The 25,553-nt window shown below is 46.3% G+C and overlaps 1 protein-coding gene across 3 annotated transcripts in view; it reads left to right on the top strand.

Moving 5' to 3' along the window:
- The window catches only part of STK35 (serine/threonine kinase 35), a 139,694-nt gene that overhangs the window by 101,068 nt on the left and 13,073 nt on the right, over positions 1-25,553 (top strand). The window contains exon 4 of one of the 3 annotated variants that reach the window (XR_006514328.2): positions 5,715-25,550. The exons of the other annotated variants lie outside the window; for them this stretch is intronic. The gene's annotated coding sequence lies outside the window, so the exon portion shown is untranslated. Of the gene's footprint in view, positions 1-5,714; positions 25,551-25,553 lie in introns of those variants that run through there. 3 annotated transcript variants of the gene reach the window in all.

The following is a 25,553-nucleotide window of genomic DNA, read 5'->3' as shown; positions in this document are numbered from 1 at the left end:
ATCCCAGCCTGGGGGGCTGTGGCTGTGCCAGTCCTTCACTGGCCTTCAGCATATTGCCATGTACCGCGGTTTCCCTGCTGTAGGATATTACCAACAGGGCTCATTTGGCAGAACTCAGATCTTTAAATGGTAGAATTTTTACAGTACTTTAAAGGTTGGCTGCACATGCTTCCAGATTTCTTCCCTAAGCATCTACTAACAAATGGTTCTATTAAAAAACAAAAACAGGTTCATAATCGACCTGTATCTTTTCTTCCACTTCACCATCCTGTTTGGGCGTCTTTCATGTCAGTGTGTGTAGAGCTGCCTCATTTTTCCTGTCTTATTCTTTTGAACATTTGCATTGAATAGCCTTCCTCCTTTATTACATGGTTAATTTGTTCCCAAAAAAGTTTGTAGGGGAATTTTCATAAGCAGAAAGGATACTTACTATGTAAAATGATGGCGTACAATTACTGCAAGAGTTTATAATCAAAACACATACATGATTTTCAAAGTTATGAAATTGAAAAAAACCCACAGTGACAGAGACAAAGGAAACAATGCAAGTGATGCCTGAGATTGCCACTGCTATAAAGTAGCACACTTAACTACCACCGGCACCGACTAGGCCACTGGGGAGAGGACAGCCTGGTGGCGGCTCCTGAAGCACAGTATTGGTCCCTGTAAATGCAGTGAAATTCCTCCAAGCCAAAGAGAGGAGATTAAATGAACCTCCTCATGAAGTCAAAATCCTGAACTTGCATGGGCATATCTTGGGCTAAGACTCTTTTCTACAATAAGGATGCACCACCACGATTGATTTCCCAACTGCCCTATTATTTAGACATTTGGGTCTGTATTAGTCCCATAGAGCCGGCACAACAAAATACCACAGACTCAGGGGCTTAAACAACAGAAATATATTTTCTCACAGCTCTAGAAGCTAGAAGTCCAAGATAGGGTTGTGGGCAGGTTTGGTTTCTCCTGAGGCCTCTCTCTCGGGCTTGACAGATGGCTGCCTTCTCGCTGTGTCCTTGCATGACCTTTTCTTGGGATCCCTGGTGTCTCTTCCTCTTCTTTTTTTTTTTTTTAAGATTGGCACCTGAGCTAACATCTGTTGTCAATCTTCCTTTCTTCTTCTTCTTCTCCTCCCCGAAGCCTCTCAGTACATAGGTGTATATTCTAGTTGTAGGTCCTTCTAGCTCCTCTATGTGGGACGCCACCTCAGCATGGCTTGATGAGCAGTGCTAGGTCCGCATCCAAGATCCGAACCGGAGAAACCCTGGGCCGCCGAAGCAGAGTGTGCGAACTTAACCACGGGGCCGGCCCCTTCTTATAAAGACCAGTCATTCTGGATTAGGGCCGACCCAGATTACTTCATTTACCCTTAATTACCTCCTTAAAGACCCTGTCTCCAAACACAGTCACATTCTAAGGTACTGGGAATTAGGACTTCAATATATGAGTGGGGGGGCACACGATTCCGTCCATATTTCTCACAATATAGTCCCTCACTTCACACAGCCCTCCATTCATGCCCATCTGATTCCATCCTCAGCACTTGCTCCACTGAATACGTCCCTCCTCAGATACCACGTGGCCCAATTACCATCATCGCTTCCTTGAACAACTGCAGCAGTCTCCTTCTAATTGGTTTCATGGCATTTATTCTCCCCTGCCCCCATCCACTCTCCACACAGACATGGTAAAAATGTATTTCTAATCTAATCAGACCACTCCTTTTCCTGATGCTCTTCCCTGGCTTGTTGCTTTTAAGTTAAAATATAAACTTCTTAGCGTGGTGGACATGGCCTTGCAGAACCCAACTTCCGTCTACTGCCTTCATTCCCCCAGCGCCCTCCCTCAGTCCACTTTATGCCAGCCTCTCTGGCCTGCGTTCATGCCCTCAGAAGGGCCTATTCTCACTGCAGGGCTTGGGTTGTTCCCTCTGCCAGGAAAGACATTCCAACTCATCCTTCACATCTCGGATTACGAGTCACCGTCAAAGAGGGCAGGGACCTCATGAAACTTGTTTATCCCTGCATTCCCAGCTCCCAGCCCAGTTTCTGGCATGGAGCAGGCACAAATAAATATTTCCTGAATGAATAAACACCATGTATTCGGCTGTTCCCTTCATCTGGAAGGCCTTTTTCATTCTCGTCCAACTGGCAAATTGAGGCCAGCCAGCTTCTCTCTCTCTCTGATTAGACCATGAATTCCTTCACAGCAGGGTCTGTGTTCCCAGTACCTAGTAAGGACATGGTGGCACATGGTCAGCCCGCCCAGTAAAACAGAACATCTGTACTTTGCTGTGTATCCAGGTCCTACATCTTTGCCTTACTCATTGGTTCTTGAGTCAAGAAGTAGATAAAAATTATCAACCTTCTTTCCGATTCACAATGACTATCACTGGTAGAAACAAATAGTACAAAATAACACTGACAACAGTTAAGAAGGCACCTCCTAAAGTTATTTTTTAAAAAACTTTCAGAAAACTCATATCTTGAGGATAACGTTGAAAATTACAAAAACTGGGAAAATCAGATCTGGTTCAAATAACCAATCAAACTAAAATAGATTGCCCAGCTTAAATTTGTTATTAAAAATTTATGGAGGGGTGCCAGCCAGGTGGCGCAGCGTTTGAGTGCACACGTTCCGCTTCGGAGGCCCAGGGTGCCGCGGTTCGGATCCCGGGTGTGGACATGGCACCGGTTGGCAAGCCATGCTGTGGTAGGCGTCCCACATGTAAAGTAGAGGAAGATGGGCACGGATGTGAGCTCAGGGCCAGTCTTCCTCAGCAAAAAGAGGAGGAGTGGCAGATGTTACCTCAGGGCTAATCTTCCTCCAAAAAAAAAATTATTAAATTCCAGTTTTGATGGGGAGGTAAATTTGCTAGTGTCTTTGGAGAGCCATTTGGTCATATCCAAGGAAATTAAAATTGCATTTGGCTTTTGACACAGCAATTTTACTTTTGGAAATTTATTCCACGGAGAAAATTCCACATGTACACAGAGGTATATACAGGGATCTTACTACAGCATTGTTTGTAGGAACAAAAGATTGGATCAAAGTTAATGTCCTCTAGCAGGAGACTGGTCACATTTATTATGGCACATCCATGCTACCCAAACTAAGCGGCCTCGAAAACGTCAGGCGGTCCTGCAGCGACAGGGATCAGCCACCCCTGTGCACCCTCACCCCGCGAGGAGAAGCCAAGAGGGTGAAGTCACCAGGGGCCCCAGGAAGCTGTCCAATGCCGGGAAAAGCCCTCCACCCCGACAGTCCTAAGAATCTTGGTAGGCCCCTAGTGTAACTCTTTCGTCCCCATTTACTATCCACAGTCGGGGGCTGGTGGGAAGTGGAGAGCGGACCCCTTGCCACTAGTGATCGGACCTCCTCCGAGGTCCGCATCACCATGGCAACCGGGGGCTACCGGGCACTGATGGCGGGAAAACGAGGACGAGACCCGAACGGCTGCGGCGCCGAGGCCCCTTGGAATTCGGAGAGTCCAGAGGCAGTCTCTGAGTCCCCCAGGCCTCGTTACTCTTGCTGCTGGGTGGTGCAACCCGGCGGCGAGGGCGGCAAGGAGCTTCCCGCGGCTCCTGGGAGACCGAAACGCCTAGGCCAGGGTCGAGCAAGGACCCACGCGGCCTCCTTTTCCGCGCGCTTCCCGGAGTCCGGGCGCGCGCCTGCAACCACGCGCCCGGCCCTTCCGGCGCGCCTCCGCATCGCCATGGCAACCGGGGGCGCTGGGCCGGCTCTCCCGACTCTGGGCGCGCGCCTGTGGCGCGGCAATCGGGTCCCTCCCGGCGCGTCTCCCCGGGCCCGCGTCACCATGGCAACCGTAGGTTGGGCGACACGGGCCTGGCGCCGCGTCCAGGGGAGGCAGCTGGGCTAAGCCCTGGCGTCCCAGGGAAAGGGACGAAGGGAGTGCAGGACGGAGGTGTGGAAAGGGAAGTAAGGGCGGAGGGAAGAATGCAGAAAGTGCAGGGCAGTCGACTTGGGTTTTCTCCTGGGTGGGGCGGGGACTGGGGGACTTTGTGGCCGCCTGGGTGTGGTGGTCGTGCTGCAAGTGGACCAGGGCCCGGCGGCCGTGCGCCTTCAACTGCAGGCAGGGCTCTCCCCGGGGAGGGTCGAGATGGGCGGGGGACTGGGCTCCAGGTGTAGCGGGCAGCAGGGGGCAGTGGCGACTCGCAGTGCGCGGAAGATGCCGGCACGGAAACCTCCCAGCTGGGGCGATCTGGAGAGGCGGAGGGCCTTCCTCACGCTCAGATCTGACCCCGGCGTGGCCCTAGCTGAGGATTCCGCCGTGACGCTGCATGGGCTCTGCCCAGTGCCCGGTCCCCTCGCTCCCAGGCTGTATCAGCTCACCCTGCACGTAGCGACTTCGCTAGTGATTACAAGCACGGGCTCTGAACTCAGTGGGCTTGGACAAGTCGCCCTCCTCGACCCGCGCTACCTTCATCTGAAAGTGATGATAATGATTGATTGTAATTATCTTAGGGATGCTTTGAATGTTAAGCGAGATAATGGGACTTGTCCAGTTTCTAGACTCAGTTTCTGGCACATGGCAAGTGCTCAATAAATGCTAGTTGCTATGAGGCCACCTTGGGCCAGTTACCTAATTTCTCTGTGCTAAACCTTACCTCACTGAAAAATGGAGATGGAACTAGTACGCTCCTAACCGTTGTGAGCATTATGAGCTAATATTTGTAAAGTCCCTAGAATGGTGCCAGGCACACAGCAAGTGCTATATGAATGCTCTCCATCATTACCCTAATTCTATTGTTACCTCTGTTACCAGCTGTTTGCCCGCAGGTGCTTGTGAATTGGAGGACTGCTTTTGTCCTGCTACCACAAGGACGTTTAGCCTCTGGCTAGATTACAGATTTGTTTGCCCACATTTCTCCTTTTCCCTTTCGAAGTTTTTCAGCCTTTCACCGAGTTAGAAGTGGCAGTATGGTGTCCTAAAAGATCACTGGGCTGTGAGTCTGCTGGATTTGGGTATTTGTTATGCTGCTGGTTCTTTGTGTGACCTTGGGCAGATCAGTTACAGTTTCCTCCTCTATCTTTAGGGCTCTTTCAACAGAGTGCCTGTTACTATTTGTTTGTGTATGGCTAGCCTTTCCTAGTGTGGAAATTGATAAAAGAAACCTTAACTAAATTGGAGTCGGGAAGGCCTGTAGGGGGAGCTCTCAGGCCCTGTCATCCATCATCAATTACAACAAACAGGAAGAGAGGGAAGCTTGCACCTTCATGGGAAGTAAAACTACTTTACTACTGAAGGAAGACTTTTCTCCCCACCCAGCAACAGCCCAGCCAACGAGAAGACATTGCGAGCCTGAGCTGTGACTTTCCCCCAGAGAACTTCCCTTTAGAACAGCCCCTCAGCCCCCACTCCCGTCCATACGCCCCCTTTTTCTCTCTAAAGGCAGCTCCCCTCCTTTGTTTTCTGGTTTCGCCTATGGTTTGCCATAGCATGCACACCCTGAATTGTCATTGTTTTAGCTATTCTCTCATAAGCTCATTTTGAGATAAAATAACAGGCAAAATTGCTTTTTAAGTTGACAGTAGTAATATATTCAGTAAAAATTAGTTAGCACCTTCTGTGTCAGGGAGTCTCCAGAATAGTAAGAAAGTGGCAAGTGCTATGAGGAAGTTACGGATGAGATGCCATGGGGATTCTGCAAAGGGGAGTAAATTTCTCAATTTATACTTTGTATTTCTACTAGGTAGAAATGCTGAGAAGTTTGGAGGTAAAATGAGGATGTTCCATCCCTCCACACAATAAAAAGTCTGGGAAGATGTATTCCTGCCCGTCAGTCTAATCCAGCCGCTGCGACAATTCCCAGACTTGGACTCCCCGGCTGACCTCCTCCACCAGCTGGAGCAGGAGCATCTGCTAAGGGTAGTTTTCTCCTCCTTTTGTTTTCAGAAACCCTTCCTTAACTTCCTTAAGTAGAAGGGGAGGCGTCTGCGTACCCTCCTTACGTGTTAATCCACTAGGTTAGAGAGTAAGCGTGTTTCATGAGGTCGTAGGGAATTGGCTTTGAAAGTCAGAGGGCATTTGAGCTCCCCACCCACCCCGGGGTGTGCCGTTGGGTAAGTCTCTGAGCCTCAGTTTCCTCATCTTTGAAACAAGGCTAGTAACACCTAGGGCGGTCGTGATGATTATATGAGATATGGCACTTAAAGGACCCAGCAATACCTGGTGGAGAACAAGTGCTCAAAAATGTTAGCGGCTCTGTCGACACCATCATCACTGTTATTTACATTGTTAGCTTCCAAAAGACAGGGTAATCTTTTGTAGCCTGTTCCTCTCTTTGTTGCCTAGGACATAGTAGGGACCCAGCAGATGTTTGTTGAATGAACAAGCAAATCCACCCAGGAAGCTCTAGTAACAGTCAATTTCACAATGCCCTGACTAATAGCAGCTAACATTTATTGAACACTGTTCCAGAAACTGTATGACGTCCCATTGCCTTGTTTAACACACAAGTTCATTGACCTTGTCTGGCCTTCTGATTTGACTCCTGCAGCCTTGGTGTCGTTGATTGCAGACGGTGACGTCTGCTGCAGATTTCTGTATTATTTCTGTGACGCCAACAGCAGCATCATTTCTGTAGCATAGCCACTGCTGAGATAGGAGTCTGGTGTCATGCTGACATCAGGCCCTGTGTCCTCATCTCCCCAGGGATCAGCTGGCTTCCTTGATGCAGTTTCCTCATCTCTTATTAGTAGATTGCTTGACGTTACACTCCTGAGACAGCAGGGCTCAATGCGAGTTTATGGCTGCAGCCTCGCAGCTTGCCAGGGCCCCATTTATCCTGGGATAACGTCCCGTGGCATCCCTTCCTCCTTCTGCCTCTCTGTGGCTGCTTTCAGAGCAGAGCAGCAGCTCCAGGGGAGGGCAGACCAAGGAAGGTCTTTTCAGTTCTTCTGCCCCCTCCCTGTGTGTGACTTTGGGTTAGAGAAGCCTTTAGGAATCATCTAATCCAATGCTTTTTATGCCGTTCTGTGGGGTTTTTAGGGTTCAAAGGAGCCCCTCCCCCAATGAGGAGCTGCTTTTGGGTGAGAACAACTGCCTGAACAGGCAGAGCCTGGGGCATCCTATCTCTGGTTCAACCAGCGTGAGCTCTGTGACATCTTTGGGACCTTGAGGAACAAGTTTCTTTTTATTCTTCAGTAGAAACTTTGACAGCAAGACAGCACAATGTTAGGCAGAGGCTTTGAGCAAGATCTCTATGCATTTATTTGTTCATCCAGCACATTCCCAGACACTATACTAGGGTGTTGGGGATAGAGCAGCGAACAAGAAGCTCCTGCCACCACGTAGGTTATATTCTAGTTGGAGGAGACAGACAGGAAAATATATACCACGTAGTGCCTCTCCAAGGAGGTGACATGTGAGCAGAGACCTGGAGGACGTGAAGGTCGTTCAGTGGCAGGAGGACGTTCCCAGCAGAGGGAATGGCCGTGCAAAGTCTCTGAGGCAGGAGGCCAGAGCAGCTGGAGAGGAGGCGATGGTGGAGCCAGTGGAAGGAGGAGAGAGGTGTGGGGTCTAGATTACTAGGAGGTTAGAGACGGTGGAAAGGACTTTAAATTTTTGTTCTGTGGGAGATGGGAAGACGTTGGAGGAGTGAGAGCAGAGAAGTGATACGACCTGATTGACAGGACCTGTATTCACATTTGTCATTTTGATTGTGTGAATTATCGTGTTGTTCCAATGTTATACTAGGTGTCGAAGGCAATGACTAGACAAGGCCCCGATCATATTAGCTAGGAAGGCGAAAGTGATCCAGAAGGCACTGTAATAAATGACATATAAGATAGGGAAGGAAATAAGAGGTACCCCACCGTGTCGGAGAAAAACCAAGGGAGCACCCCATTGGTCATGAATGCAACCGTGAGTTGATAATGACCAAAAGAGGGGACTGTGGACAGATCGTTAGGACCCCTCTCCCTGGTCTAACAGGCAAAGCTAGCAAGCAAGCTTTAAGTCAGTGCAATAAACTCCGTGCTGTGCTGTGAAGCAGCTGTTCTGTGGAGCAGCCGTGCAGGCCACCTTGAGCCTGTGTCAAGTGACCTGGCAACTGCATACCTCGTGACTGAAGACGCCAGCTGGACAGATCCACAGCAGGAAGAGATAAAGAGGGACCTCGCTCTCACATTTCCCAGCTGCATTTCTTAGAGACGGAGGGACTAATTAACGATCCTGGTCCTTCCTCTCTCCACACCTAGCTAATATCAGCATCTCGGAACTTGTTTGATGTTTAACCAAGAAATTCTTGTTTGTGTTACCCTCAATGTATAATCTAGAGAAAAGTCCAGATGCGCTCTATCCCTTTTTTAAAAATCTAGTTGTAGGTTTTTTTCTCTTCCTCTTCCCTGCACGTGCACTGTTTGATGAAAGAGATGTAAGCTGCGCTTAAACTCGCAGCACTTGGAGCAGTTCCATCAGAGTGCTCTGCTCAGCTGTTTTCCTGGGTTCGAACGCCTCACCCTGATTATTGAGTAAACTCCTTCACTGGTATCACCCGACTCTTTATTTCAGCCAACAGACCATTGTGGCTACTGGGTAGAGAATGGATTTTAGGGACCAGCGTGGAAGCTGGAAGCGGAGGCCACTTAGGAGGCCGTGGAAGGAGTCCAGGTGTGAGGTGACGACAGCATGGACCGCGGCAGTGGAATGAAAAGATGAGAGGCACTCAGGTCTGAAGGTAGAGTTCAAAAGGTCTGCTAAGGAATTCCACGTTGGGTGGGAGAGAAAGAGGACCATGAATGACTCCAAGGCTCGGGGCCTGAGCCCTAGGTGAAAGGCGCCGTTTCCCGAGCTGGCGGAGGTGGGAGGGGTGACAGCAGACATCTGTCACCATTTGCCAGTTCCACTGCGGAGGAGGAACTGCCACGTGGGGACGGTAGAGGTCTGAGACTGGAGGGGTGTTTTAGCTGAGGTTTTCCCATCATAGTGATTTGTCCCAGGTCCCACAAGCTGGATCTAGATCAACTGATCCCCAGTGCCAAGGCCTCCTAGTATCTATTAGTGTCAACAAAATTTCATTTCTGTTGACCCCCGCTTCGGGTTCAGGCAGCGGTGACCAGAGGTGCTGGGCTGCCAGTGGTGTGTTTTGATGCTCGACGGCTCAGTGCTGTGACGAGAGCTTATGTCATGCAGATCAGCAAGGGGGCCAGCCTTTTCTTTTCCTCAGTGGCACGCTTGGCGGAGAATTAGACAGACTGGGATACATTTGGAAGAGGAAGGTCAGAATGGCCGAGCACTGAAGACCACACTCTGAACAGAGGCAGCCTAGAGCTGGGACGCTGACCTGGAGAAGCCCAACGGGACTGGAGCGTTTCCTCTGACGACTCAGGCCCATGTGAGGGAACCTGCCTCCTGCTACTGCATGTTTGCTGGTTTCGATTCCATGTAATTTGTAGTTCTCATATAATTAAGTATTAACTTTCAGCTCTCGATGGCCGTGGCTACTTCCCTTGGCGGGGAAGGCGTGTGACCTGGAGATGAGGTAAGCATTCCTGGTCACCACACTTTTGCCAGCATCTAACTGATGTGCGTTCCCCAGCCTGAAAATTTTGAAACAAATGGAAATAAAGATTTGTGTAACGTTTTATAACCTATTTTTTCACTTTAAAATGTATTATGAACATTTTTCTGTCATTAACTATTCTTTTAAAATAGGACTTTAATCATTGTGGTTGATTTTGCTTAGGGGGTCTGAAGTTTTAAACTGGGTCTTTTGGGTCTTGACCTTGAGGGAGATGAGATTGTTCCTGTAGGGGCCTGAAATAGTGAGGCCTCGCCGAAGCTGGAGAGGAGTTGAGCCGAGGGAGAAGAGAGTGGGCTGTGGCCTAGAAAGCTGGTGCCGGGGTGTGGGCTGCACGCTTGTTGGCTGGGAGCCAGAGCTCTGTCCTTTGGGAGCTTCACTGTTCCATCACTTAGGAACCTGGACAGGTAACAGAATACCACGGAAAGTGCCTTAAAAAAAAGCAGAGATCTTTTTCACAACAGGTCTGAATTGGGGAGTTGTCGGCATTGGTTCAGCTGTAAATCTTGCTCTGGCAGCTCGGGCTGGGGTATCCTTTCTCTCCCCTCTTCCTTGGTAGGTTGGATTTTGTTCTCATGGCCTCATAAGTCTGCCCTGGCTCTTGGCATCCAACCTTCATTCAAGACAGGAAGAAACCGGAAAGGAGCAATGCCAACTGGGTCTGTCACTTTTTTTTTTTTTGAGGAAGATTAGCTCTGAGCTAACATCTGCTGCCAATCCTCCTCTTTTTGCTGAGGAAGACTGGCCCTGAGCTAACATCCGTGCCCATCTTCCTCTACTTTCTATGTGGGACGCCTGCCACAGCATGGCTTGATGAGTGGTGCCATGTCCGAACCCCGGATCCTAACTGGTGAACCCTGGGTCACAGAAGCGGAATGTGTGAACTTAACCGCTACGCCACCGGGCTGGCCCCTGGGTCTGTCTCTTTTTATCAGAAAAGCAAAAGCTTTCTCAGAACCCCATCCTCATCCCCACCCCAGCAGTCTTCCGCTTGGCCAAAACTGTCTCACACGACTGCCCCGAGATGAAAGAGAGGCTGGGAAGTGAGTGTTGAGCATTGCAACCTTTCTTGTAAAGGCAGACAAGGGAGAAAGGGGCGGGGCAGCGCTGGCCAATGGAACTGGAATGCGAGCCATGTATGTAATTTGAAATGTTCGAGTAGCCACATTTTTTTTAAAAAACCCCAGGTGAAGTAAATGTTTAAAATATGTGTTATTTAATGCAATATATCCAAAAATCACTTCAGCATGTAGTCAATATAAAAATTATTAATGAGATATTTTGGACTTTTTTTTTATATGAAGGCTTCGAAGCCTGATGTCTATTTGACACAGACAGCACATCTCTCTTTGAACCAGTCACATGTCAAGGGCTCAGTAGCCGCATGTGACTAGTGACTAATGTATTAGACAGCACAGGTGGAGACTTGTTGAGTGAGCAAACCAACAGTGTCTTGCCAAAACTATTTTGTAGCTACTGGTTTTTTCTGTAATTGTTTTCCTTTTTCATTCTTCCAGTTGAACTTAGAAAATGCCACCTTGTCTCAGCCTGCTGAAGAGAAAGAAGTAAAGAGGATTTGGGTTTGTGTTATGACTAAAGTAATAAAGATGGGGAACTGGAACCTTCTAGGGCCAGACAAGAGGGGAGCAGTGGAATTCAAACTTTGAGAACCTGGCATGGCACTGTGGATGGATGAGAGGAAAGGGACGTGAGAGGTAGGCTGCTTGCTGTAGTGACAAAGGGTAAAGTTCTTGTCAAAATCAAACTATATTTTTTTCTGATTACAGAAGTAAAAATGTTATGAACTGTAAGGAAAACAAAATTTCCAAAAATAAAAGGTATTATAATGCTAGAGATAGTCCCTGCTAACAGTTTATTTTATTTTACTAATTTTTGTCCTTATGAATACATACATTTGTTGTTGTTGTGAGTGGTGTCAAGTCAATTCCAACTCCTAGTGACCCTGTGTATAGCAGAACAGAGCCCTGCCCAGTCTTTTTTGGCCATCCTCTCACCTTCCAGCACTGTATCAGACAATGCTCCTCTGCTATTCATAGGGTTTTCATGGCCAATTTGTTCGGAAGTAAGTGGCCAGGTCCTTCTTCCTAGTCTGTCTCAGTCTGGAAACTCTGCTGAAACCTGTCCACCATGGGTGACCCTGGTGGTATGTGAAATACCAGGGGCATAGCTTTCAGCATCAAAGGAACGTGCAGCCCCCACAGTATGACAACCGACAGATGGCTAGTGTGGTTCCCTGGCCGGGAAACAAACCTGGGCTGCAGCGGTGAGAGCGCCAAATGGTAACCACTGGACCACAGGGCGGGCTGTATACAGACATACTTAGACACGTATATATTTTGAAACAAATTGAAATAAAGATTTGCATAACATTTTTTTCTTTTTTTATTGAGTTAAAATACACATAACATAAAATTTACCATCTTAACCATTTTTAAGTGTGCAGTTGAGTGGCATTGTGTAACGTTTTATAACCTTTTTTCCACTTTAAAATATATTATAATGAACCTTTTTCTGTGTCATTAAATAGTCTCTTTTTTTTGATAAGTAAAATTAGCCCTGCCAATCCTCCTGTTTGCTGAGGAAGACTGGCCCTGAGCTAACATTGTGCCCATCTTCCTCTACTTTATATGTGGGGCTCCTGCCACAGCATGGCTTGGCAAGCAGTGCCATGTCCGCGCTGGGATCCGAGCTGGTGAACCCTGGGCCGGCGAAGCGGAATGTGCGAACTTAACTGCTGAGCCACTGGGCCAATTCCTAAATAGTCTCTTAAAATAGGATTTTTAATAACAGTGATGGCATAGTATTCTGTCGTGTGGGTCTCCTAGAGTTTAATGTAACCAGTTCTCTCTTGGACATTTAGGTTGTCATCAAGGTTTGCCTGTTGTTCACAGTGTTGCTATAAACCTCTGCATATCTCAGCGCACATTTCTGATTTGCTGGCTGAGGGGTTATGAATATTTTAAGGGAATTCATGCACGTTGTCATCTTCTTGAGACTTTGTACTAACTGGGACTGCTAACAACACTGAAGGAGAGTGCTCGTTTTATAAGGAGGAGCTTTCTAACTGGGTTGCCAAAGAAAGAATGGGAGGCAGTGAGCTCTCCGTCATGAGGACTATTGGAGCGTGGGCTACAGTCATGGTCCCAACTCTTTTTTCCTAATACTGATCATCAATTATGACGGCCTCTAAAAAGAGTGTGCCCCTCTCTGTTGGCCCCTAGGTGGACATCGCAGAGCTAGATTGTTTGGAGGAGGGGATATTATAGAAAGAAATACTGCACTGGGGCCAGGACTGGGGTAATGACCTTTAAGGTTTCTTCCAACCTTAATGATCTATGTATGATGCTTATATTTTTCTGACCAGTTGTCCACGTGAAGTTTCTAAGCTGATTTTGAAATGTGCTTGTCTATGCTCTCAGGAGGCTGGCACAGGGTGGTTTCCTCAAGGGCTTTTCCCAAGGTATGAGTCCTTTTGAGGTAGAAGAGATTCTCCCAGAGGATGGGAAGTGTGTCCTAAAATCAGCGTCGCGTTGTTCAACTCTTATAGATCCCGCTGATCTTCTGTCTAACATTCTGTTAGTTGCTGGGGGCAGGGGGCGTTAAAGCCCCCAAATGTAACTGTGAATTTGTCTATTTCTGCTTTCAGCTCTCTCAGTCTTTGCTGCTTGTATTTGACACCCTGTTGTTTGGTGCCTACACATTTAGGATTGTTATATCTTGGTGGATTGATTCTTTTCTCAGTATGTAATGTCCTTCTTCGCCTCTAGTAATTTTCTTTGCTCTGAAGTCTACCTTATCAGATATTACTATAGCTACTCCTGCTTTTTAAATTTTTACTGTTTGCCTGGTGTATCTATTTACATCCTACCTATGGTTCGAACTACTTATGCTTTGAGTTTGAAGTGATTCTTGTAAGCGGCAAAAATTTTTATCATGTTTTCTTTTTTTTAATCCACTTTGCCAATTTCTGTCTTTTGATTGATGTATTTAGACCACTTACATGTAAGGTAATTATTGATATGTTAGAGCTTAGAGCCATTTTATTATTCATTTTCTATTTGGTTCCTCTGAGTCTTATTCCCCTGTTTCTCCTTTCTTGACTTCCTCTGAGTTTCTTGAATATTTTTTAGGGTTTCATCTTGATTTATTTATAATGTGTTTGAGTGTATCTCTTTGTGTAGTTTTCTTAGTGGTTGTTGGCATTACACCATCCATATGTGACTTTACCACTTCGAGTGAAGTGTGGAAACCTTACTTTCATTTAGGTCCCTCTACTTTTCCTCCTTTTAAATATTATTTACATGAGTGTCAGATAGTGTTTTATTTTTGTTTCAATCATCAAATATGATTTGTAAAACTCATGAGGAGAATAGTCTATTGTACATACCCATATTTCTGTTTTTTTCCGTCATTCCTTCTTCCTAAAGCGCCAAGATTCCTTCTTTTGTGATTTCCTTTCTGTTTGAAGAACTTCCTTTGGCCCGTCTTTAAGGGTAGGCCTACTGGTATCAAATTCTTTTAGCTTTCCTTTGCCTGAGAGTGGCTTTATTTCCCCTTTATTTATGAAGGATAATTTTGCTGGACATAGAATTCACAGTTGGCAGTTCTTTTCTTTTAGCACTTGAAAAATGTCACGCCACTTCCAGCTGGCCTCCAGGGTTTCAGATGAGAAATTGAGTGTTCAGGAAACACTCAAATTGGTATTCCCTGTCTGTAATATATCCTGCCTTCCTGGCAGCTTACAAAATTTTTTTGTCTTTAGGTTTTGGAAGTTTAATTATTGTGTATCTTAACATGGATTTCTTTAGCTTTATTCTCTTTGGAGTTTGCTCAACTTCTGGAATCTGTAGGTTTGTGTCTGTAAGTTTTGGAAAGTTTTCAGCCATTATTTTTTTAAAGATTAAAAGATTTTATTTTATTTTCCTTTTTCTCCCCAAAGCCCCCCAGTGCATAGTTGTATATTCTTAGTTGTGGGTCCTTCTAGTTGTGGCATGTGGGATGCCACCTCAGCGTGGCTTGACGGTACCATGTCCGCACCCAGGATTCGAACCGCCTGCAGCGGAGCATGCGAACTTACCACTCGGCCACGGGGCCGGCCCCTCAGCCATTATGTTTTGAATACTCTTTTAGCTTCCTCTCCTTCTTCTCTTCTTCTGGGGCTCCAATGATGAACGTTGGCTTTTTTTTTGTTATTATCCCACAAGCCCCTGAGGCACTGTTCATTTTTTTTTTTTCAGTCTGTTTTCTCTCTGTTGTTCACAGTGGTCAAATTCTAGTGGTCTGTCGTCAGGTTCACTGATTCTATCCTGTCATCTCCTCTCTAACAGTGAGAGCACCTGCTGAGATTTTTTATTTCTGTGACTGCATTTTTCACTTCTAAAATTTTCATTGACTGTTTTTTATAATTTCTGTTTCTTGTTGAGATTTCCTAGTTTTTCATTTGTTTCAAGAGAATTTGTAATTGATTGTTCTGGCATTTTTGTGACAACAGCTTTAAAGTCCTCGTCAGATAATTCTGGCGTCTAATTCATCGTGACTGGCATGAGTTGACTGATTGTCCTTTCCCATTCAGTTTGTGATTTCCTTGGTCCTTGGCATAATGGGTAAGTTTTTACTGTTCCTGGACGTGTTGTCTGATTGTCAGGCTCCTTGGGGTCCTATTTAAATTTTTCATTTTAGTAGACTTTGCTGTGTTTAGGTTTAGCACGCAGGCACTGGCCTACTTTGCTGGGCTGTGGTTTCAATGACAGTTTAATTTTCAGCCTTTGCAATGTTATTTGGGCCTGTTTGGTTATCTGGTGCTGCTGGGGCTCCCATAGGCCCCTGTTGGTGCTGCCTGTCGCAGGGGAAGGGGTTTCCCCAGACTGGGGCTGCTGGGTGTCTCTTAGTTGGGTAGGGGAGTCTCAGGCCCATGGGGACAGACAGGCTTGTTAGGCCAGGCACTTGCTGAGGCAGGATCTCTCTTGTTGCTGTCACCTGGCTATCCCTGTCTCTGGGTGGGGGAATGGAGTTTCAGGCCCATGGGGACAAAGAGGCTCGTTAGGCCAGGCACTTGCTGAGGCAGGATCTCTTTTGTCACTGTCACCTGGCTACCCCTGTCTCTGGGTGGGGGAATGGAGTTTCAGGCCCATGGGGACAAAGAGGCTTGTGAGGCCAGGCACTTGCTGAGGCAGGATCTCTTTTGTCACTGTCACTGTCACCTGGCTATCCCTGTCTCTGGGTGGGGGAATGGAGTTTCAGGCCCATGGGGACAAAGAGGCTTCCTGGGCCAGGCTTCTCGTGGTGTCAGAGCCCCTCTTGCCAGCACCACCCCCCAGCCCAGTGTCTCTGGTGGGGATGAGCGTCCCAGGCTCTGCAGAAAAGGAGAGCATTTCCCTCGGCTGTACTTTTTTTCACCAGCGGGGCTCCCAGTCTGCTCCGCTTGCCGGGACTGCCAGGCCCCTCCAGTGCCGGAGGGATTCTCGTTCACTCCAGGGCAGGAATGAGCCTACCTGGGCTGCCTTTTTGTTGCCGGGTTTGGGGCCCAGGTTGCCTTCCGTGTGGCGGGGGCACATAAAGCAAGAACTCTTCAGTTGCTTTTGGTAAGAGCACCCTGGGCTCCTCTCCACCTTCTGCCCTTTCGCCCTGTGAGCAGTACGTGCTTGTTGAGCGGCCCTTACAGTTGACTCCATGCCGTGCCTGGCACTTTCACTGTCTCGGAAATGCTCTGAAGTTATACCCCTGTATAGTGACTTGGGAGCCAAGCCCTGCTAGTCTTTTCAGAAACACGGCTGACAGTCATGTCGTGTTCAATCAAAACCCTGTATTTGATGGCGAGGCAGGTCCCACTTAGCAAGTACCAGGAAAACAGAAAAAAGAAAAAAGGACTTGAAAGCTCATCCTCATTGTTCCATAGGTTCACAAAAGTTCTGGGCTGCCCTCTGAGTAGAATTGCCTCTTCCCCCCTGGTGTGAATGTTTCACAAGAGCCAGGAGGTTCAGCATCCTCTGAGTTCGTAGGGAAACAAATATGAGTATAACAGACAACATCTTGGTAATTTCCTGCCATCATTTTTGGCATACTTTTATCTCAAAAAAAAGTCTACTTGTTTATTGTCAACACAGAGCCTCCTTCCTTTAAAATGCTTACTTGTCAGTGTAGCTTTGGGTTTTGATTTTGTTAAAGAAAAGGCTGTGACATAATACGCGTCCTCTGCCCAGCGTGGCTTTCCTTGTCTGCCTGTGTGAAGCCTATCTTCCTTCAGGTCCAACTGTTTACTGCTCCTGTGAAGCCTTCCCAACCGCTCCTGCCCTACTCGGAAGTCCTCACTGTAGCATCTGAGCCATGCAATTCCATACTGTGTTGCTCTCTCTCCTGCAAGGGCATTGAACTCCCGCTCTCCCGCTTACTGTATTATTAAATCCTGTGTAGAATAAAATCCAAAATCTTTTCATGCTCTTTAAGGGCCTACATGATCCTACTACCCTGCAATCTCCTCCCTCTGCCTAAACCCCCTTGCCCTTCCTGATCCTTGACATGACACACACACACACACACACACACACACTGTTGTCCCCAGTGTCTGGAACTGTGCCTGGTGCAAAAGCACTCAATGAATATCTATTGAATAATTAATGAATGGATTCAAATAAAGTTTACTATCTTGCCATCGAAAATGTAGTCTGTGTTTATTTTAAAACTTTCGGAAATATAAAAAAGTAGGAAAATCTTACCTAATTCCACCTTTGAGAAGCAAAATATAATTTACACTCTTTTTAAGAAAATGTCTCTTCCTAGTCCTATTATGATTTATGGTATATTGGTTGGTTTGTTTTATATGGTTATAGTCATAATATATTTTTGTGTAGAATTTGATCTTTTTATGTCTGTATGCTTTGCTTTTTCTAACTTTTATGTGTATTTATTTATACTGCTGCTTATTCCAAAAAGGATTGGAGGCGCTGTGATATGTGTAAGGACGGTATTTCTTTCTGTTGCCTGCAGCATGCCAGCCTGCACCTTACTCCTACCAAGTGCTCATGGAGTGAAGGAACGAGGCTGGGGAGACTTGCTTTCCAGCCAAGGGTGGATGCGTGGTGGTATCTGGCTCTAGGAAGTAGCCGGTACCTACCAGCTGTGCCCATGGCATAGTGCCTTTAAAACCAAGTTCTGTCTCTGATCGTTTGTATGGACCCATCTGTGTTTGTCTCTCTTTTCCAAGAAGAGCATGTCTGAAGGCCTGGTCACAAGGAGTGGCCTCCCTGTAGATCAGATTATCATTCCATCCTGCAGATGTATATCACCAAAGGTGCTGTTTGCATGCGAAGAATGCTAAGCCCCAGCCCAGCAGCTGGGAGTATCTGTACCTCCTTGCCTCCCAACCCTTAGAGGCACATGCTCCTGACGCAGCCAAAACTGCCATAACCCTCCACCCTGCCAAGCTCCAGGATGCTTGGGCTGGGAGGTTGCAAAAAGGGTGACATGCGTAAGTTTCTCAGAAGCTAGGACCCTACACTGGTGCTTGTAGTTACTGGCATAAGTAGGTACACCACACTCCCTCCTGCTACAGGATCACTACACAAGTCTCTACACACACACACACACCCCTACCTGCCCCAACCTCCTTCCCCATCAGATCTCAGCTCTGATGTTGCCTCCTCAAGGAAGCCTTCCCCGCACCCTGGATTTCATCATGTGACCTGTTAAACAAAGCACTGCATATCCTTCCTTTCTTGCACTCATCAGAGTTTATAGCTGTGCATGTCTTTGTATGTCCTTATCCCCCCGTTAGACTGGAAGCTCAATGAGGGTAAGACCACGCCTACTTTTATTCAGTGTGTCTCTGGTGCTGAGCACCATGCCTAGAACATGATAGTGCTCAATAAATGTTTTTGAATGAATGAATAATGACATTTGGGTCGAGGCAGTAAAGAGTTCAGATTAAGAGAGTGAGCTTTGCAGCCAGATCTAGAGTCCAAACCAGTTTTGTGACCTTGGATTGTGACATAACCTCTCTGTGTCACTATTTCCCTCTCTGTAGAATGGAACCGATAATACCAGCCATCTCGGATGGTTGTTGTGAAGATCCAATGAGGGACTCCGTGTAAAGACTTCGAGCAAAGCCAGACTCATGTCCTCAACATATGTTAGCTCTTATCATGACTACCATTGTCTACTCTTTTGGCCAATAGAAATATTGCTGTGATGAATATGCTTCTATATAATCCTTGATACACTTTTTATGAGTATTGCAATAGGAGAGATTCCTAGAAATTGAATTGTTGCATCAGAGTGTTGATTTATTTGTAATTAATTTTTGTGTATAGAGCAAGGGAGGCATCTAATTCTGCACGTTTCCAAGCAGAGAGTTGTGGGAAACCAACGCCCCTGTTAGTTTCTGGGTCAGCAGAAATTAGACAACTCGACATCCAGACATGGAGTCGCTGAGGGCGCGCATTCACTTAACTCAGGTGAAGGATATCTTGATGGAGTTTTCACAGCTCCCTGTGGCCCACCTTATCCCTCTGAGGCTCTCCTAGGATTGCAGAGATTAGCATTAGGCAGATCTTCTGCATCTCCTCTGCTTGAGCTTTTATTCCCAATACTGTGAGAGGTCATGTCTTTAATACAATAGCTCCCGACCCCACCCTACACAACAATTTACCTAGTCTGTAATAGCCCATCTACACTTGATGTCGGGATGTCTGAGTTCTTGTTATCAGATTAGCTCTGTCATAGACGTAGTACATTCCCATTTAGCATAAGTGCTCTCCATGCAATGGAAAGCTTTCCGGGCTGGCGCCTCCCCAGCAGCAGGCCAGGCCACGACCTCTCACACTAGCCAGTTGCCCAACACCACTTACCAATTTCTACTAAAATATGGGGGTCTATTTCTGGAGTCTCTTCTGTTCCTCTAATTCCAGAGTAGATGTTCCTTCAATCCACCCTGTTGTTCTTGTTTCTCTAAAAAATTCTTGGTGGTAGTCTCATCCAAGAAAACTCGAGAATCAAGTTGTGCACATTGTGCCCCTAACCTCTGAAAAGTACCTGTGTGCACACGTTCACACATGCCCACACATACACACGTCCTTACACACACGTGCTTCGACTGGAGCTGTCGCTGGAATTATATGGAACCTATGGAATCATTTGGAGGGGAGTGACTTTTTTCAATACTGTCTTCTCATCCTGAAGCATGGAATATTGTTCCTCTTATTCAGGAGGATGTGTTCCTTTTGTGTTCCTCAGTAATATTTTAGAGTTCCTGTATGTAGGCCCCACACCTTTTGTACTCCTTGTTGCCGCTATCAGCAGGGCTTTCTTTAATATATTTTTTCAGTTGGTTATTCTTGGATATGGAAACATCTTCTACTTTTGCTCTCATGATGAGAGGGAACTGAGAACTTTCCAGACACACGGCTAAGCTGATTTTCACTCCTACCTTTCAGGCAGAGTGCCAAATCAAAGGCTGTAAAGAACTCCCAGGCAAAGATTAGAATAACGCAGGAGCTGTTCACAGGGCGTGAGGTCCACGATTGGCCATTAGCATCTCTCCTCGGTTTGGTTGCTGTACAGCATTGAATACAGGTCATTTGAATTGAATAGTTATAAGCATTATTCCTGAGCAGTCTCAACTGGCTTGCAGGGTAATGTGAAGGAGCCAAGGGGAAGTGATACTGAAATACCTTTTAGATGACCCAATTTTATCTGCCTGTGAAGGTTTGGTTTTTCTTAGAATGCCTGCCCTATCAGTTTTGCAACGATGATAAGGTTAGCCTACGGCTTCCGCAGTTACTCAAACTATCTTTTGACCTTCAGGGTTGTTTCCTGTTTTTTAGGGGTTTTTTTGTGAGGAAGATTGCCCCTAAACTAACATCTCTTGCCAATCTTCCTGTTTTTGCTTGAGGAAGATTGTGGCTGAGCTAACATCTGTGCCAGTCTCCCGCTATTTTGTATGTGGGACACGGCCACAGCGTCACTTGATGAGTGTTGCTAGCTCCGCACCCAGGATCCGAGCTTGTGAACCCCAGGCTACCCAAGTGGAGCGTGAGAACTTAACCATTACGCCACTGCGCCAACTGCTTGACCTTCAGTTTTTAGTCTTTATTATCAAGATAAGATCTTGTACTGCTCCTTATTTATTTTTTTATAATTTAATCATTTTATTGAGATATCATTGAAATACCATACAATCCACCCAGTCGAAGTGTAAAATTCAATGGTTTTTCAGTATATTCACAGAGTTGAGCAACCATCACCACAATCAATTTTAGCACATTTTCATCACTAAGAAGAACTCCTGTGCCTACTAGCAGTCAATCCCATTTCGCTGCAATCCTCCGCAGCCCTAGGCAACCACTAACCTATTTTCTGTCTCTATAGATTTGCCTACTCTGTGCATCTTATAGAAAAGGCATCACACAATATATGGTCTTTCATGACTGGCTTCTTTCACTTAGCATAATGTGTTCAAAGTTCATCCAAATTTTAGCATCTAACAGTACTTCATTCCTTTTTATTGCCGAATAAAGTCCCACTGTATGGATACGCCACATTTTATTTATCCATTCATGAGTTCATGGACGTCCAGGTTATTTCTATTTTTTGGTTATTATGAATTATGCTGCTATGAACACCCATGTACAAGTTGTTGTGTGGACCGAGGTTTTCATTTCTCTTGGGTATATGCTAGGAGTGCAATTGCTGGATTATATAGATGATAACTCCATGTTTAACCTTTTGGGGAACTGTCGAACTGTTTTCCAAAGCAACTGCCCCATGGTACGTTCCCACCAGGATCATATGAGGGCTCCAATTTCTCCAACCTCACCAAAACTTGTTATTATCTGTCTTTTTGATTATAGCCCTCCTATAATGGTGAGTGTGAGGTGGTATCTCATTGTGGTTGTTTTGTTTTGTTTTTTTAAACAATATCCTTTTTAAAGAGTTTATTTTTCCTTTTTCTCCCAAAGCCCCCCAGTACATAGTTGTGTATTTTTAGTTGTGGGTCCTTTTAGTTGTGGCATGTGGGACGCCACCTCACCTTGGCTTGATGAGCACTGCCACACCCACACCCAGGATCTGAACTAACGAAACCCTGGGCTGCCGAAGCAGGGCATGTGAACCTACCTACTCGGCCATTGTTATTCTGGCAGAAGAAATGAGACTTGAATAGAACCTCAGGAGAAAAGAAGCATCTAGAATGCATGTAGCTCAACACCAAAAAAGAAAAGTGGTTATTTAAACATCTCAATCAACCATATATCCTTGTTACAAGTATTTCAAAACTCAGAATTAAATTACGACATGAACTTTTTCCTAGAAGCCCTTATTAATTATTAACTCTTAGTGTCTTGTATGTGTCCTATCTGACATGAAAATGCTCTCTATAGCCTGGAAAGTTCTCTATGAACACGTGTTAATTGATAAGATGGAAGTGTTAAGAGTAGATGGGTGAGGAGGAAGTACTGGGAGTATACTTAAGATAAAGATTGCTAAACTTAGGGAAGAAACGCCTATAGGACTCAGATGTCTTAGAGAATAATCTACAGGGGGAAAAAAGAGAAAATAAATAGGGAGTTAATCAAGGATGAGAGAAAAATGGGAGAAACAGTCAATACTTCCATCAGTGGGGGCCTGTAAGACCCGAGTTTAGGGAGAATTGGAGAAAGCCTGTGCTGTGACATGCAATAGAGCGATGGCAGCTGCCTTTTACTCCATGCCTGCTACGTGAAAGGCACGAGGCCAAGTGTGTCACAGGATTATTATGTTGACTCCTTCCAGGACCCCTCCCCATTTTACAGTGAAGAAAACGGGGCCCAGAGGGGTTATGTAACTTGTCCAAAGTTCATAGGTGGCATCTGAAACCAAGGCTTTCTGAATCTTAACCGCTCAGAACTCTGGCTGTTTCTTCAAGGTGATGGACTATAGAGGGAATATTCCACTGTGCGTAGAAATAGAATTTGGGTGGAACTAGGAAGAAAATAGAAATTTCTTAATAAACTGCCAAGAGAAAGACCCAGATGAGGCAAGGCTAGACTCCGATAACTATATCAAAGAATTCAGACTAAGGATTCTCTAAAATAAAAAAAAGAAGACTAACTCTTGCAACAACTGAAACGGTCTTTATAATTGTATGGGAAGATCAGTTAACTGCTCTCACGTGTAAGTATGTGGAGATTGTGTGAGCAGCCCCCCTTGCTGAGCCCTTTGTCACCCCGTAAGCTCTCCCCTCCATAGTTGAGTAGGGTTGTTACTTTCAAGACTAGTGAAGTTCTGTTTTCCTGGGAGGAGTAAGGAGTATTCTGGAAAGAATAAGAAGAAAAAGACTATGTGGCCAATGGCAAAGCTCTAGGAGAAAACCAGTCCGTCCAATGATGAGGAATTGATAGTAAAGGGCTTGCCACACCGTTTTTTTACCCCAGCCCATGGCAGCAAGGAAAATCATGACCTGTAGCGCAAAAAGGCCATCACCCCTAGCCCCACCCCACCCCTCACCATTTCTCAGAGATGCATGGCTTAGCACTTGGCGACACTGGCAGTTTTGAGAGCAGAGTCAGTCTGAGGAACCACTGCTTGTCCTAACAGCTCCTCTCTGAGACACACCCTTATGACGGAGACCCCTGGGGCCAGGGCCTGGCCAGGAGAAGGAGCAGATGCTTCAGCTGGGCAGCTTGGGGATTATAACGATCAAAAACCCTTGGTGCATCCGTCTTCACTCATCACGTGTTAATTGGGGCTACTTTGACTTCTGGCCTGGGTGGAAGATTCGTCCTGCGCCTCCTTTAAGAGGCTTTGTGACATCAGCCTTTGTTTCCTCTGTTGGGATTTGTCTCAGGAGAATCCCAAACCATTCCATTATGGAGCAATCGCAGAGCCGCAGACCAACCGTCAGACGAGTAAGCACCTAGAGATCACGCAGTCAGCACTGAGCATGCTGTCAGAGCTCTGTCAAGGAGCAGCTGGCTTTAGGCGCACCACGAAGCTGGTGAGACACCGTCATGAGACAGGTGCAACTGTCGGAGCACACCTTACTCCCACCACACCTTTTTTCTGGGAAGCTCTATGTTTCTTTAATTTTAATTTTTTTTATTTTTGGTGTATGTGTGAGGAAGATTGGCATTGAGCTAACATCTGTGCCAGTCTTCCTCTATTTCGTATGTGGGATGCTGCCACAGCATGGCTTGATGAGCCGTGTGCAGGTCCATGTCCAGGATCCGAACCCACAAACTCCAGACCGCCAAAGAGGAGTGCGCAAACTTAACCACTGTGCCACCAGGCCAGCCCCTCCAGGGTTTTTTTAGACAAATGCTTAATGTTTTATCTTCGTTTGGAACTGTGATAGAGAGAGGGTGGAGGGTGGTGAGGAGGACAGAGGGGCCATGCAGATGTAGGTTCTGAGCATCTCTCCCACCCCACCTTCATCTGAGGGTTCCTGTGACCACCCTCAGGTTCCCTAATTTCCTAGAAGGACTCAGAGGACTCAGCATATAGTTTACTCATGGCTAAGATTTATTACGGGGAAAGGATTCAAAGCAGAATCAACGAAGGGAAAACGTACATGGGATGAGTTCCAGAGGAAACCGGGAGCCAGCTTCTGAGAGCACTCTCTCAGCAGAGGCACACAGGATGTGCTTAATTCCTCCAGCAACAAATTGTGACAACACATGTCAGATGTTGTCGACCAGGGAACTCATGGGAGACTCACTGCCCAAGGTTTTTACTGGGGGCTGGTCACTAAGACACCCCCTGCCTAGCATGTACCCAAGTTCCAGACTTCCAGAAGGAAAACAGGTGTTCAGCATAAACTATGTTGTTGGCATGAACAGTGAGCCCCCTTTATCACCCAGGGAGAGTTTCACATCAGTTCAGGGAACTGCTTGCCAGTCAAGTTCCCAGACGTCCGTCAGCCAGGGGGCCAACCTCGCACAGCAGGCCTTTCGAAGGATAAGCCATCTCAGGCCTGCTGTGTTCGTTTCTGCATGGAAAGGAAATCACATTTCATTCTTTATTCAGTCAGAACTCAGTGTTGCCATCAATAAGGTGCAGTCCTAGACTCACGTTTCTAATCGGCCATCTCTAAGATACCACAAACCCAGTGGGTCCGAAACCGAGCTCATTGTCCCCCACATTCTGTCTCTGTCTCTTGTGTACATTCTATTAGTGAGCAGCTCCTCCATCTTTCCTCTCCCCAAGGTTATTCTTAACTTCCGCCTCTGTTCTACCTTTCACGACTCACTGGTTGCCAAGTCCTGTAGTTTCTAGAGCTTAAATCTCTCTCAGACTTCTCATCCCCACAGCCACCTCCTCTGCTGACCTTCTGTCCTCTTCCTCTGGGGCAGTCACTTTTTACTAGGTCTTTCTCTATAACCCCACCCATCCACTTTTTTTTCCCTACCTGCCATCCATGATGGACTGCTGCCAGACTTCTTTTCAGTTTTCCTTTTTCTTAAAAACCTTTTTTTTCACTTTTTGTTCTGAAGCAGTTTAAGACTCATTAAACTAATGTTTTTATTTGCAACAATAATGCAGCCACATGGTAAAAATTCAAATAGGACCAAAGAGTATGCAATGAAAAGTTAAGTTCTTTCTCCTCCTACCCCCGCTGCCCTTCCACAGAGGCGCACGTGTTGATACTTTGTTGGAAACCCTTCCAGAAGTGTCCCCCGCCTGTACAAGCATGTGTAAGGAGGGATGTCCCTGAAATACACTTGCTTTCCACACTGCCACACGGATGGGAATACGCCACATACACGGGGCCACACTCTACTCTTTTCTTGTAATATGTTACCTCCGGGAGCTTTCCTTATCTGAACATGCTGATCTCATATTTTTTTTTTGAAGCACCAGAGTATTCTATTGTGCGAGTGCAATTTATTTAACCGGTTCTCTCTTGATGGACGTTTAAGTTATTTCTAGGATCTTGCTATGCTGAAGAGTTATCTTTGAAAACGCAGGTCTGACCTGCCCTTCCCTGGCTCAGGCATCTTAAATGACTCCAATTGTTTA

This window comes from Equus asinus, chromosome 15 (assembly GCF_041296235.1).
Source record: "Equus asinus isolate D_3611 breed Donkey chromosome 15, EquAss-T2T_v2, whole genome shotgun sequence".
NCBI classification, from domain to species: domain Eukaryota; kingdom Metazoa; phylum Chordata; class Mammalia; order Perissodactyla; family Equidae; genus Equus; species Equus asinus.
This window is presented reverse-complemented; position numbering and strand designations above follow the sequence as displayed.